Source organism: Triturus cristatus, chromosome 7 (assembly GCF_964204655.1).
Source record: "Triturus cristatus chromosome 7, aTriCri1.1, whole genome shotgun sequence".
NCBI classification, from domain to species: Eukaryota; Metazoa; Chordata; class Amphibia; order Caudata; family Salamandridae; genus Triturus; species Triturus cristatus.
Genome location: NC_140590.1, coordinates 730,074,712 through 730,087,385, shown reverse-complemented (window position 1 = coordinate 730,087,385; position 12,674 = coordinate 730,074,712).

Genomic DNA, 12,674 nt, shown 5'->3' with positions numbered 1-12,674 from the left:
GTATGCAATCCCACATGCTTAGCCATGTAATGAGCCGGTGTATCCTCGGGAGGTGCTTCTTCTCCTCTCTGAGTCACCACTTGCCTATCGCCTCTACACATATCTCTTAAAACTTTAAAACATTTCATGATGAAACCAGCTTAGTTCACGCACAGTAATTTCTATTTTCACTTCCTGATGTCAATTCACCAATACCAGCGCAGCTTCACACCAACCGACCTATCACAGCGCGGCACCTACTGACGTCACTTTTCCTCCGCAAGCAGCAGTTCCCCTCCTTTACAATTCGCTTCTCACACGTCCCTTTCACACTCTGAAGTAATTATCTGTACACAAAACGACCAGACAATCATTTCTCTGACTGTCTGTCCACTAAACGACCAGACAATCTCTTAAAATCGTTGACCTCAAATCTGGCAACCGTCTGTCCGCGAAACGACCGGACAATCGCCTTAACTGATAGGTTTCAAACACTCGATGTTCTACATAAAGCAACCTGCGACCAGCGTCGGTTACTCACGCACTCACACATACACTATCCCCTATCTCGGGTCCGGGAAATCGATGACGTCTCACGACTCCCTTAATCTCTGGTCAACCAATTTCAGCTCTGGGTTTCTTCTACACCACCACCTCTTAGACTACTCGTCGAGTCTAAGATCTCCCAGGCTGTGCGCACTCACAGCCTGATCTCACAATCACACGACTCTTATTCCAACTCCGCAAGACATCACACAGTCAAAACAACCCTACAATCTAACACACACACCATCAACCTGTTCATAATCACGCTACCACAAACTGTTACATCCGCCACACCGTTACTCTCTGTCGGTTTCCATCAAGCGCTATCATCCTCCGCTCACAATCCGCTGGATCACCATTACTTTGGGTTCTCTGGGGCTCGGTAATCTCTTTTTTTTTTTTTTTTGAAAACTTTATTTTTGCTTTTAAACAGTCACATAATAAAGCAATGTAACACCACCAGCAGGGTCAAAATTCCAATCAGCATGAAGGGTATACAGTCAGAAACATAAAAGTGGCAAGCAGTATCCTTTGTGCAAGTATGAAAGCCCGTCGGAACAGCACAGACAGTCCGCATCCACACACCGATCGCAATCCACTCCGTGAATCGTATATATTACACATTCGATCTCCCCCGAGCTAGGAAAGTGTATTTATGCATTGGGGGACGGCAGTAGCGCCGAGCCCGCCGCTCACTCATCTCCAGCCGCACTCTGCACAGCCTTGTCCCCTTCAGGACCATGCGTTAGAAGGTACCCCACCAACGGCCCCCATATATCCTTGGGCCTTGAGGTCCGCGGCAGCAGCTCTGCATATGTAGTACTCTGCTCTTGGCAAAAAATCATATCAGCCAGCCATTCTTTGAACTTCGGGGCCCGACCTCTACCCCACCTGCAAGCTACCTGTGAGAAGTTGGCCTGATATGTAGTGCTCACTATTCTAGTGATCACTGTGTATCATTCCAAACGACCCTTATTGATGATTGGTTGTAAGTCAACCTTTTAGACCAGCTATCCTAGTAGCGTGGATACGAGCAGTCTTTAGGCTAAACTCTAGAGGGCGTGTTAAGCCAGCTGTTTACCATCACATATACCCCTTGAACGTCAAGTGAAAGGACACCACACAAGTTGTTATGAAAATAAAGGATATTTATTTATAACAAGACTACCCTGGCTCTTTATGAGTCAGGGAGCTAAGCACACTACAAAACTCTTAGAAAATACTTCAGTTGCACAATTTACACAAATGCCCGAAGGGCACGAGAAACCATCTACGCTAACAGTGAAATGCGAGTGGTTAGAGTCTGGAGTTACTGATTCCGGAGTGATCCGATCAGTGGGACTAAACGAAAAAGGAACTGGACACTTGTAGAGCGAACCTGCGATGGAGCACCGAAATGCTTGAGTTACCTAGCCCAGAGGCTGCGGCTGCGTGAGGTTCGGCAAGATGTCGGGAGTCCTCGTTGTAGTCTCAGGAGCCTGAAAGAAGAAGTTGCTGGCAGGCGACCAGTGTCAATGTTTCAGCGAGATCCAAGCCTGGATCGGTGTTGAAGGAAACCTGAAAGCAGAGGGGACTCAGTTCTCAACCGCTAGCCAGCGATCGTGTGGGTACCAGGAAGGTACCGGCTGAAGTCACCTCGACCAGGTGAGTGGATGACGTCGGACTCGGCTGTTCCTCGGACCAGGAGGCGCGGCGGCGACCAGGATGGAGGGCGAGCTGTCCCACGAAGGTGTCTGCTGTCGATGATGCTGGGCCCAGGAGTGGGGCAGCAGGTCTTGGCAGTGGCAAACCCACGCGGTGGAGTCAAGATGGCGTCTGGAGTGGACCAGGAGGGTCCGAGGTACTCCTCTGTTGAAGGGGAGCAAGGGCCAGTCTGGAGCAACCAGACCAGTGATGAAAATAAACTATTGTGGTGCGTCGTGAAGAGGGCCACAAGCCGGTCGGCGAGTGGTCGGACAACGCGGTGAACAGCAAGGAGCAGAAGGGCCCCCACGCAGATCTCGTGGATGCTGGGGAGGTGGACTTCGGTGCTGGAGCCGCTCAGGGTTAGGGCTTCTTAAACCCTAGGTACACTCACTCGAGGGTCCCTCGGTGGGCGTGTTAGATAAGCGTCGTGCAGGTTCTGAAGATGGCCGGTCCCGCAGGTCTCGTCACACCTACGAATCTCAGCTGGGCTGACGATGTAGGTAGAGGTCAGAGATGGCAGGGAACCCGGGTCTCGTCGAGCTGGGCAGTCTTGATCCGTGGGAGAGACGCACAGCAAACCGCAAGCGCTTAGTTGGTGCCTGCTGGTGCAGGGTGACTACTCCTTAGCCACAAGGGAGAGTCTTCTGAAAAGTCAAGAGTTCCTTTCGTGGAAAGTAGTTCAAGATTCAGAATTATCCAATTTGGGAAGGGGACCCGCTCCCACCTTTATTCTAGGAAAAAGGGGCTGGCCCGTGACTAGGTCCTACCTATGGGTGGGACCAGGAGGAGGGTGGTTACACCCCTATCCTTTGTCCGGCTTCGCCCCAGCTCAGGGGCTGGTGTGCCCCCGAAACTGGTTTGAGCCGGGCTATGCACAGTGAGCACCGGGGTGCCACTTGCAATCACCTTCCTTTCAGCCCTGCCTACCTGGGATACACAAACCCTGTCTGGGATGGTGCTAACACCGCCCTCGACAGGAAACCCTTTGTCCAAGCTCCCCTCGCTGGAAGGTCTCCCAGCAGCAGGAGGTCAGACTTGTGTCTGGTGGCAGCATCCATTTTGTGATGCTGAGGCTTGAGTCAACTTTAACCGGGGTTCAAGGTTACTTCCATGTCGTGTCCCTCTAGAAGGGTGGAATGCTAACCCCGTCGCCAGAACTGGCGAGGGGTTCGTATTCCAATTCGTATGACACCTTACTCGACATGTTTGGGTGATGCGATGCCAAAGTTAGCAAATATCCACGAGGATTATAATGCACTTTAGGGTAGTTGGCCCGCGTCACCATGGAACGGCTATTAGGATTTGGTTCCGCAAGCCGTTGACGGGCTCAGCTCGCGCCAGAGCACCATCTCACATGATTCCCAGCACTCTGCCTTCAGGATTGATAAGGCCTGCCATAGGAGTGACTGACGGGAATCCATGCGTCCATTTTAGGGTTAGGTATAGGAATACTACACCTACAGCAACGGGTGATTACACCACCTTGCCCCAGCTGTCGTGCAGCCAGTTGTATCAGATTTGGGCGGCCATCCAGGGGTGGCATAATACATGCTGCAGCCCCTGGTAGGCCCTGGGTACACCGATGCCCTGGATACCTGTGGTATGCTGAGACAGGGACTGACAAGGCGGCCCAGTTCCAATTAGTGGATGCACCTAATGTACATGTGTGTTAATTTCGAGAGAGAACAGCTAGGCTGTGGGTCTGATTGGCAAGCCCATAGCCAGGGAAAGTCGTTAACCAATGAAGCAAAAGCAAAAAAATCTGGGTGATCATAGGATTGCAGACCCTACTCTCCTACATGACCCCCCCCAAACTTTGGGACAATAAGCTAACCTTGACCAGGTGAGTCTTCTTGCTCTAAGTGGAAATACCTGGAGAGCCCATCTGCATTGCCATGATCAGTGCCAGGTCTATGCTCCACTGTGAAGTCCATCCCCTGTAGGGAAATGGACCACCTAAGTAGTTTGGGGTTTTCACCCTTCATTTGATTTAGCCACAAGAGGGGCTTATGGTCGGTCTGAATCTTGAAGTGAGTGCCAAACAAGTATGGCCTCAACTTCTTCAGGGCCCAAACCACAGCAAAGGCCTCCCTCTCAATAGCTGACCAATTCTTCTCTCTGGGGGTCAGCCTCCTGCTAATAAAAGCTATGGGCTGGTCATGACCATCAAAATTCAGCTGAGATAGAACAGCTCCCACACCCAACTCCGAAGCGTCTGTTTGGACAATGAATGGTTTGGAGTAGTCTGGACTCTTTAGGATAGGTGCTGTGCACATGGCCTGCTTTAGGTCATCGAATGCCTTCTGACAGCTTGCTGTCCACTGAACTTTTTTTGGCATCTTTTTACTTGTCAGATCGTTTAGCGGGGTCACAATGGATCCATAATTTCTGACAAATTTCCGGTAATAACCAGTCAGGCCCAAGAAAGCTCGAACCTGAGTCTGGGTGGTTGGAGGAGCCCAGTCCTGGATGGCCTGTATTTTGCTCTCCAGTGGCTGAACCTGGCCTCCACCTACAAGGTGGCCCAGGTATACAACCTGTGTCTGCCCTATCTGGCACTTAGTGGCCTTGATAGTGAGGCCTGCCTTTTGCAGGGCCTCTAACACTTTCCTCAGGTGGACCAGGTGATCCTCCCAGGTGGAGCTAAAGACAGCGATATCGTCCAGATACGCCGCACAGAAGTCGTCCAACCCAGTGAGAACTCGATTCACCAGCCTTTGGAAGGTGGCAGGTGCATTTTTCAAACCAAAGGGCATTACCACGAACTGATAATGCCCACCCGGGGTAGAAAATGCTGTTTTGGGTTTGGCCTCCTCAGCTAACCTGATTTGCCAATACCCAGCTGTCAGGTCAAACGTACTTAAGTAGTTGGCCGAAGCCAACCGGTCTATAAGTTCGTCTGCTCTTGGTATTGGGTGGGCGTCAGTCTTAGTGACTGCATTGAGGCCTCTGTAGTCCACGCAAAACCTCATCTCTTTCTTACCGCCCTGGGTGTGAGGTTTCGGCACTAGAACTACGGGACTAGCCCAGGGGCTGTCCGAGGGCTCAATGACTCCCAGCTCCAACATTTTCTGCACCTCTGTCTTGATGCAGTCTCTGACATGATCAGGCTGTCGATAGATTTTACTCTTTACGGGCAGACTGTCCCCAGTGTCGACCTCATGGGTACACCAATTGGTCTGACTGGGTGTCAGAGAGAACATATGTCGAAAGGATTGAAGAACCTGTTTACAATCCTTTTGTTGATGTCCAGAGAGGCTGCCGCAAAAGACAACACCATCTACTGACCCATCGTCAGGGTTCTGAGAGAACAGGTCCGGGAGAGGGTCACTCTCCTCCTCCTGTCCCTCATCTGTGGCCATGAGCAAGCCCATGCCCTCCCTGTCGACATATGCCTTGAGCCTGTTTACATGGAGCACCCTGTGGTGGCTCCGGGGAGTTCCCAGGTCTACCAAGTAGGTGACCTCTCCCTTTTGCTCAATGATCGTGTGGGGCCCAGACCATTTGTCTTTGAGTGCTGCTGGGGCCACTGGCTCCAGCACCCACACCTTCTGTCCAGGGTGGTACACAGTCAGGACAGCCTTTTGGTCGTGCCAAGCTTTCTGTAATTCTTGGCTCGCCTCAAGGTTTTTAGATGCCTTTTCCATGTACTCCGCCATCCGCGAGCGGAGGCCGAGCACATAGTCCACAATGTTTGATGCCGGCTTTCTGAGAGGTCTCTCCCATCCTTCCTTTACCAAACAAAGGGGTCCCCTTACAGGATGTCCGAACAGAAGCTCAAAAGGGCTGTAGCCAACCCCCTTCTGCGGGACCTCTCTGTAGGCGAACAAGAGGCAGGGTATCAGGACATCCCATCTCCGCCGAAGCTTTTCAGGTAGTCCGTGAATCATCCCTTTTAGGGTCCTGTTGAATCTCTCAACAAGCCCATTGCATTGCGGGTGATAGGGTGTGGTGAACTTGTAGTTGACACCGCACTCCTTCCACATTGCAGTCAGATATCCCGACATGAAGTTTGCACCTCTGTCTGAGACAACCTCCTTAGGGAAGCCCACTCTGGAGAACACTCCAACTAGGGCCCGTGCCACCACAGGTGCTGTAGTGGTCCTAAGGGGAATAGCTTCAGGATACCTGGTGGCGTGGTCCACCACCACCAGTATAAACTTGTGCCCTGATGCTGTCTGGGGTTCCATTGGTCCGACAATGTCGATCCCCACTCGTTCAAAGGGTACCCCCACCACCGGTAGTGGTATGAGGGGGGCCTTTGTCGTGCCACCTGACTTACCACTGGCTTGGCAAGTGACACAGGAGCGGCAAAACTCCTTCGTATCTTCGGACATGTGGGGCCAGTGAAAGTGTGGAACAATTCTGTCCCAAGTCTTATTCTGGCCTAAGTGACCTGCAAGGGGAATCTCGTGGGCCAAGGTAAGAAGGAAACCTCTCAGAGACAAGGGGATGACCAGCCTCCTGGTCGCGCCAGGTTTGGGGTCTCTTGCCTCGGAGTACAGGAGTCCATCGTCCAGGTACACTTTGTAGGTACCTGTGGCGTTCCCTGCAGCCTCAGCAGCAGCCTGCTGTCTGAGGGGTTCAAGTGAGGGGCAGTCTAACTGTGCCCCAGGTCTTCCCTGGAGGGTCCCCCTGAGCCCAGAAACTCAACCTGACCAGGTTCAAGCTCTTTCGGCTCAGTTTCCCTCAGTTCTTTAAGGTCAGCCTCCTCAGAGACTTGATCCACGACCTGGGGCAAGGGGGAAGGCGAAGCCTTACCCTTACTGCTCCTTTTCTTGGAAGGTGTCTGGTCCGTTCTTCCAGGATCCAGCACCTGTTCAGTGGGGCATCTTTTGGCCTGGTCACAGCAAGGACATGTGCTGGCAAGCCTAACATTTCCATGTGAGTCCTCTGCTCCACTTCTGACCATTGTGACGTTTCCAAATCATTGCCCAACAGACATTCTACGGGGAGGTCTGAACTAACCACAACCTTTTTCGGGCCACTTACCCCTCCCCAGGAGAAATCAACAACTGCCATACTGTGATTGGTAGTGACATTGCTGGCATTGGTCACTAGGTAATCGGTACCTAGCATGATCTGTCCAGGGTCCACAAAGTTAGGCGTCACCATGGTGACACTGGCACAAGTGTCCCTGTAGGCCTGAGCCACTTTTCCATTGATCAAAGGTGTCTGTCTGTATTTGCCCAAAGTATTGGGACTGGCATCAGGGGACATATCCATATCCCCTGTACAGACAAGGACGGCCTGAGTGAGCGTGCTGACTAAGTCGTCACTCCCCTCGGTTCCCAAGGTTAACCCAACTAATGCCTTGGGAGGCGCACTACCACTGCTGACTGTACTAGGGGGTGCAGGTGCCTTAGGGGCCGCAGTGGCAGGAGTTTGCCTTCCTTTCTTGGTGCACTCACTAAACCAGTTAGTCTTACTTTTACAGTATTGGCACCACCTTTTTGACTGGCCTTCTTGAGTCTTCTTCTTCTGTGAAGCCTGACCCCCACCCTCTTTGGTTTGTTGGGGACCTGTCGAAGACTTCTGGTCATTTTGTTCGTTCTTGTTACTACCCTTTTGGTCTGCTTTCTTCTGACCACCCTGGTTCTGAGTCTGGTTCTGCTTGACCCTTGTTCTGACCCATCTGTCTGCCTTCTTTCCCAATTCTTGGGGAGAGGTCAGATCCGAGTCGACAAGGTGCTGATGCAACAATTGGTTCTGACAGTTGTTTAAAATCTGTTCTCTCATGATAAGATTGTATAATCCTGTGTAATCAGTAACCTTGCTACCCAGCAACCAGCCCTCCAAAGCCTTAGTGGCACAATCGACAAAGTCAGTCCAATCCTGAGACTGAATTTTCTGGGTGTCCCTGAACAGCACCCGGTACTGCTCGGTGGTTAAGCCGAACCCATCAATCAGTGTATTCTTCAGGACTTGGTAGTTGTTTGCATCCTCAGCTCTAGTAGTGAGGAGCTTGTCTCGACCTTTACCTTCAAAGGAGAGCCACAGTATAGCTGCCCACTGACTTTGGGGGACGCACTGGACAGTGCAGGCCCTCTCCAAAGCAGTTATCCACTTGTGGATGTCGTCCCCTTGCTTAAAGGGGGGCACTATTTTACTCAGGTGTCTAGTGTCTATACCCCGCTCTTTCTCTCTAATGAGAATGCTGCCACCAGTGGGATCTAACCCACTTAATTTCTGCTCTCGGGCTAAGGCAAGTCTTTCTTTGGCGAGGGCAAGTTCTTCCCGCTCGATCCTCAGATTGACCTCCCTCATCTTCGCTTCATGCTCCCTTCTCTGAGGGGACGTCATTCCTCTCTGAGAAGATGCCTGAGAGACATGTGTTCGAACAGATCTGTTAGAGCCTCTGGAGAGAGACCTAGCTCGTCCGTTCCCAATGTTAGGCCTGCTTGAGCGTGGGCCCGGGGCTCCCCCAGTTCCATTCTCATGCCTGCTTAAGTTGGTCCTCGTAAGCCTGCCGACTACCACTGGACCTTTGTTTGCCTCGTCTCCTGATAACTCCTCCTCGTCTTCCTCCTCTGTATGGAGGTCGAGGTCTGGGTCACCAAGGGTTCCCTCTAAGGGAGGCATGTTCCCATCAGCATTGGGGGGACCTGTGTTAGAGGACCTCCTAGCATCGTACGTCTCTAAGAGACCTATCAGAAATGCGATGGTAGGGTTAGAACCCTGGTTTAGCTTCCTGGAGGCACACAGTTGTCTCATCTCCTTGAAGCTAAGAGCTGCATACCGTGACACGACCTGTGGAGGGTCACTGACCACTAAGGGAGTCTCCGCAGACTCTCTGTGGACCGACATGCTTCTAGTGAGGTGTAAGTGATGCACCTACCTACACTATTTGTTTACCTACTGATCCCTTGCTAAGAGTTGTAGTCAGGGTGTGCTAAGCCCTGTTACACTACAACAGCTGGTTCAGTAGAACTCAGAGTATTCTAAGTTAAGTTATATGTACCTGGGTACTTATGTGATCTTTCGCTTTGATATTCTTAGGATACGTGTGTGGTAAAACAACAGCAAGCTCAAATCCCACCGCTGCCACCAATGTGAGAAGTTGGCCTGATATGTAGTGCTCACTATTCTAGTGATCACTGTGTATCATTCCAAACGACCCTTATTGATGATTGGTTGTAAGTCAACCTTTTAGACCAGCTATCCTAGTAGCGTGGATACGAGCAGTCTTTAGGCTAAACTCTAGAGGGCGTGTTAAGCCAGCTGTTTACCATCACATATACCCCTTGAACGTCAAGTGAAAGGACACCACACAAGTTGTTATGAAAATAAAGGATATTTATTTATAACAAGACTACCCTGGCTCTTTATGAGTCAGGGAGCTAAGCACACTACAAAACTCTTAGAAAATACTTCAGTTGCACAATTTACACAAATGCCCGAAGGGCACGAGAAACCATCTACGCTAACAGTGAAATGCGAGTGGTTAGAGTCTGGAGTTACTGATTCCGGAGTGATCCGATCAGTGGGACTAAACGAAAAAGGAACTGGACACTTGTAGAGCGAACCTGCGATGGAGCACCGAAATGCTCGAGTTACCTAGCCCAGAGGCTGCGGCTGCGTGAGGTTCGGCAAGATGTCGGGAGTCCTCGTTGTAGTCTCAGGAGCCTGAAAGAAGAAGTTGCTGGCAGGCGACCAGTGTCGATGTTTCAGCGAGATCCAAGCCTGGATCGGTGTTGAAGGAAACCTGAAAGCAGAGGGGACTCAGTTCTCAACCGCTAGCCAGCGATCGTGTGGGTACCAGGAAGGTACCGGCTGAAGTCACCTCGACCAGGTGAGTGGATGACGTCGGACTCGGCTGTTCCTCGGACCAGGAGGCGCGGCGGCGACCAGGATGGAGGGCGAGCTGTCCCACGAAGGTGTCTGCTGTCAATGATGCTGGGCCCAGGAGTGGGGCAGCAGGTCTTGGCAGTGGCAAACCCACGCGGTGGAGTCAAGATGGCGTCTGGAGTGGACCAGGAGGGTCCGAGGTACTCCTCTGTTGAAGGGGAGCAAGGGCCAGTCTGGAGCAACCAGACCAGTGATGAAAATAAACTATCGTGGTGCGTCGTGAAGAGGGCCACAAGCCGGTCGGCGAGTGGTCGGACAACGCGGTGAACAGCAAGGAGCAGAAGGGCCCCCACGCAGATCTCGTGGATGCTGGGGAGGCGGACTTCGGTGCTGGAGCCGCTCAGGGTTAGGGCTTCTCAAACCCTAGGTACACTCACTCGAGGGTCCCTCGGTGGGCGTGTTAGATAAGCGTCGTGCAGGTTCTGAAGATGGCCGGTCCCGCAGGTCTCGTTTCACCTACGAATCTCAGCTGGGCTGACGATGTAGGTAGAGGTCAGAGATGGCAGGGAACCCGGGTCTCGTCGAGCTGGGCAGTCTTGATCCGTGGGAGAGACGTACAGCAAACCGCAAGCGCTTAGTTGGTGCCTGCTGGTGCAGGGTGGCTACTCCTTAGCCACAAGGGAGAGTCTTCAGAAAAGTCAAGAGTTCCTTTCGTGGAAAGTAGTTCAAGATTCAGAATTATCCAATTTGGGAAGGGGACCCGCTCCCACCTTTATTCTAGGAAAAAGGGGCTGGCCCGTGACTAGGTCCTACCTATGGGTGGGACCAGGAGGAGGGTGGTTACACCCCTATCCTTTGTCCGGCTTCGCCCCAGCTCAGGGGCTGGTGTGCCCCCGAAACTGGTTTGAGCTGGGCTATGCACAGTGAGCACCGGGGTGCCACTTGCAATCACCTTCCTTTCAGCCCTGCCTACCTGGGATACACAAACCATGTCTGGGATAGTGCTAACACCGCCCTCGACAGGAAACCCTTTGTCCAAGCTCCCCTCGCTGGAAGGTCTCCCAGCAGCAGGAGGTCAGACTTGTGTCTGGTGGCAGCATCCATTTTGTGATGCTGAGGCTTGAGTCAACTTTAACCGGGGTTCAAGGTTACTTCCATGTCGTGTCCCTCTAGAAGGGTGGAATGCTAACCCTGTTGCCAGAACTGGCGAGGGGTTCGTATTCCAATTCGTATGACACCTTACTCGACATGTTTGGATGATGCGATGCCAAAGTTAGCAAATAACCGCGAGGATTATAATGCACTTTAGGGTAGTTGGTCCGCGTCACCATGGAACGGCTATTAGGATTTGGTTCCGCAAGCCGTTGACGGGCTCAGCTCGCGCCAGAGCACCATCTCACATGATTCCCAGCACTCTGCCTTCAGGATTGATAAGGCCTGCCATAGGAGTGACTGACGGGAATCCATGCGTCCATTTTAGGGTTAGGTATAGGAATACTACACCTACAGCAACGGGTGATTACACCACCTTGCCCCAGCTGTCGTGCAGCCAGTTGTGTCAGATTTGGGCGGCCATCCAGGGGTGGCATAATACATGCTGCAGCCCCTGGTAGGCCCTGGGTACACCGATGCCCTGGATACCTGTGGTATGCTGAGACAGGGACTGACAAGGCGGCCCAGTTCCAATTAGTGGATGCACCTAATGTACATGTGTGTTAATTTCGAGAGAGAACAGCTAGGCTGTGGGTCTGATTGGCAGGCCCATAGCCAGGGAAAGTCGTAAACCAATGAAGCAAAAGCAAAAAAATCTGGGTGATCATAGGATTGCAGACCCTACTCTCCTACACTACACTCCGCTTCGCTAGCAGTAAGGAGATGGCAACATACTGTTTGTGTTTAGGGGGTACGTGTGCCGTGTGTCCCAGAAGTGCAAGAAGCGGGTCCCTCTCTAGGTGCACGTCGAGCATTCCTCCCAGTGCCGTAAACACTTGCTCCCAATAGGCACTCACCGTGGCACATTCCCAGGCCAGATGCAAGAATCCCGCGCCCGGCTGACCGCATCTCCCACAGTTATCATTATCAGCGAGCTTAAAATGTAGTTTCTTAACCGGCGTGTAGTATATCCGATGCAAGAACTTAAAATGTATGACACGAACCCGACTACTAGCCGATATCTGTGCTGTCTGCCGACTACAGTATCTCCACTGCTCCTCAGTAACCTCGCTCCCCAGCTCTTCCCCCCATCGCGTCCGGGACAAACCCTCGTCCCCCACGTCACATTCACGCATTGAGGCGTACAGCCTGGACACTAAATGGCCACCGTCCGCCGAGCGCAGCATCCGGTGCAATGGTTCAAAACATTCCGGTTCTCGGGGGAAATCAAGAAGCAACGATCTCATGCCCTGCCGCAATCGCACATATAGGAATACATCAAGAGGCGAGCGTGTCGCTTCCCGAAAGAACTGCTCAGGTGTGTGAAAAGTACCTTCTTGAAAGAGATCCCCCAGGTCCCAACCCGCACACGCTTACAGAGATCTCAAAACCCCCTCTCTTGCAGCAACGTCAAGGCGGGGTGATATGCAAGTGGCAATCTAGGGAAGTATAGAAAGGATGCTCCTAAGAGGGTCTTCAAACGACGCCATGCCTCCACCGTCCCAGTGATCGTGGTGGGCGCC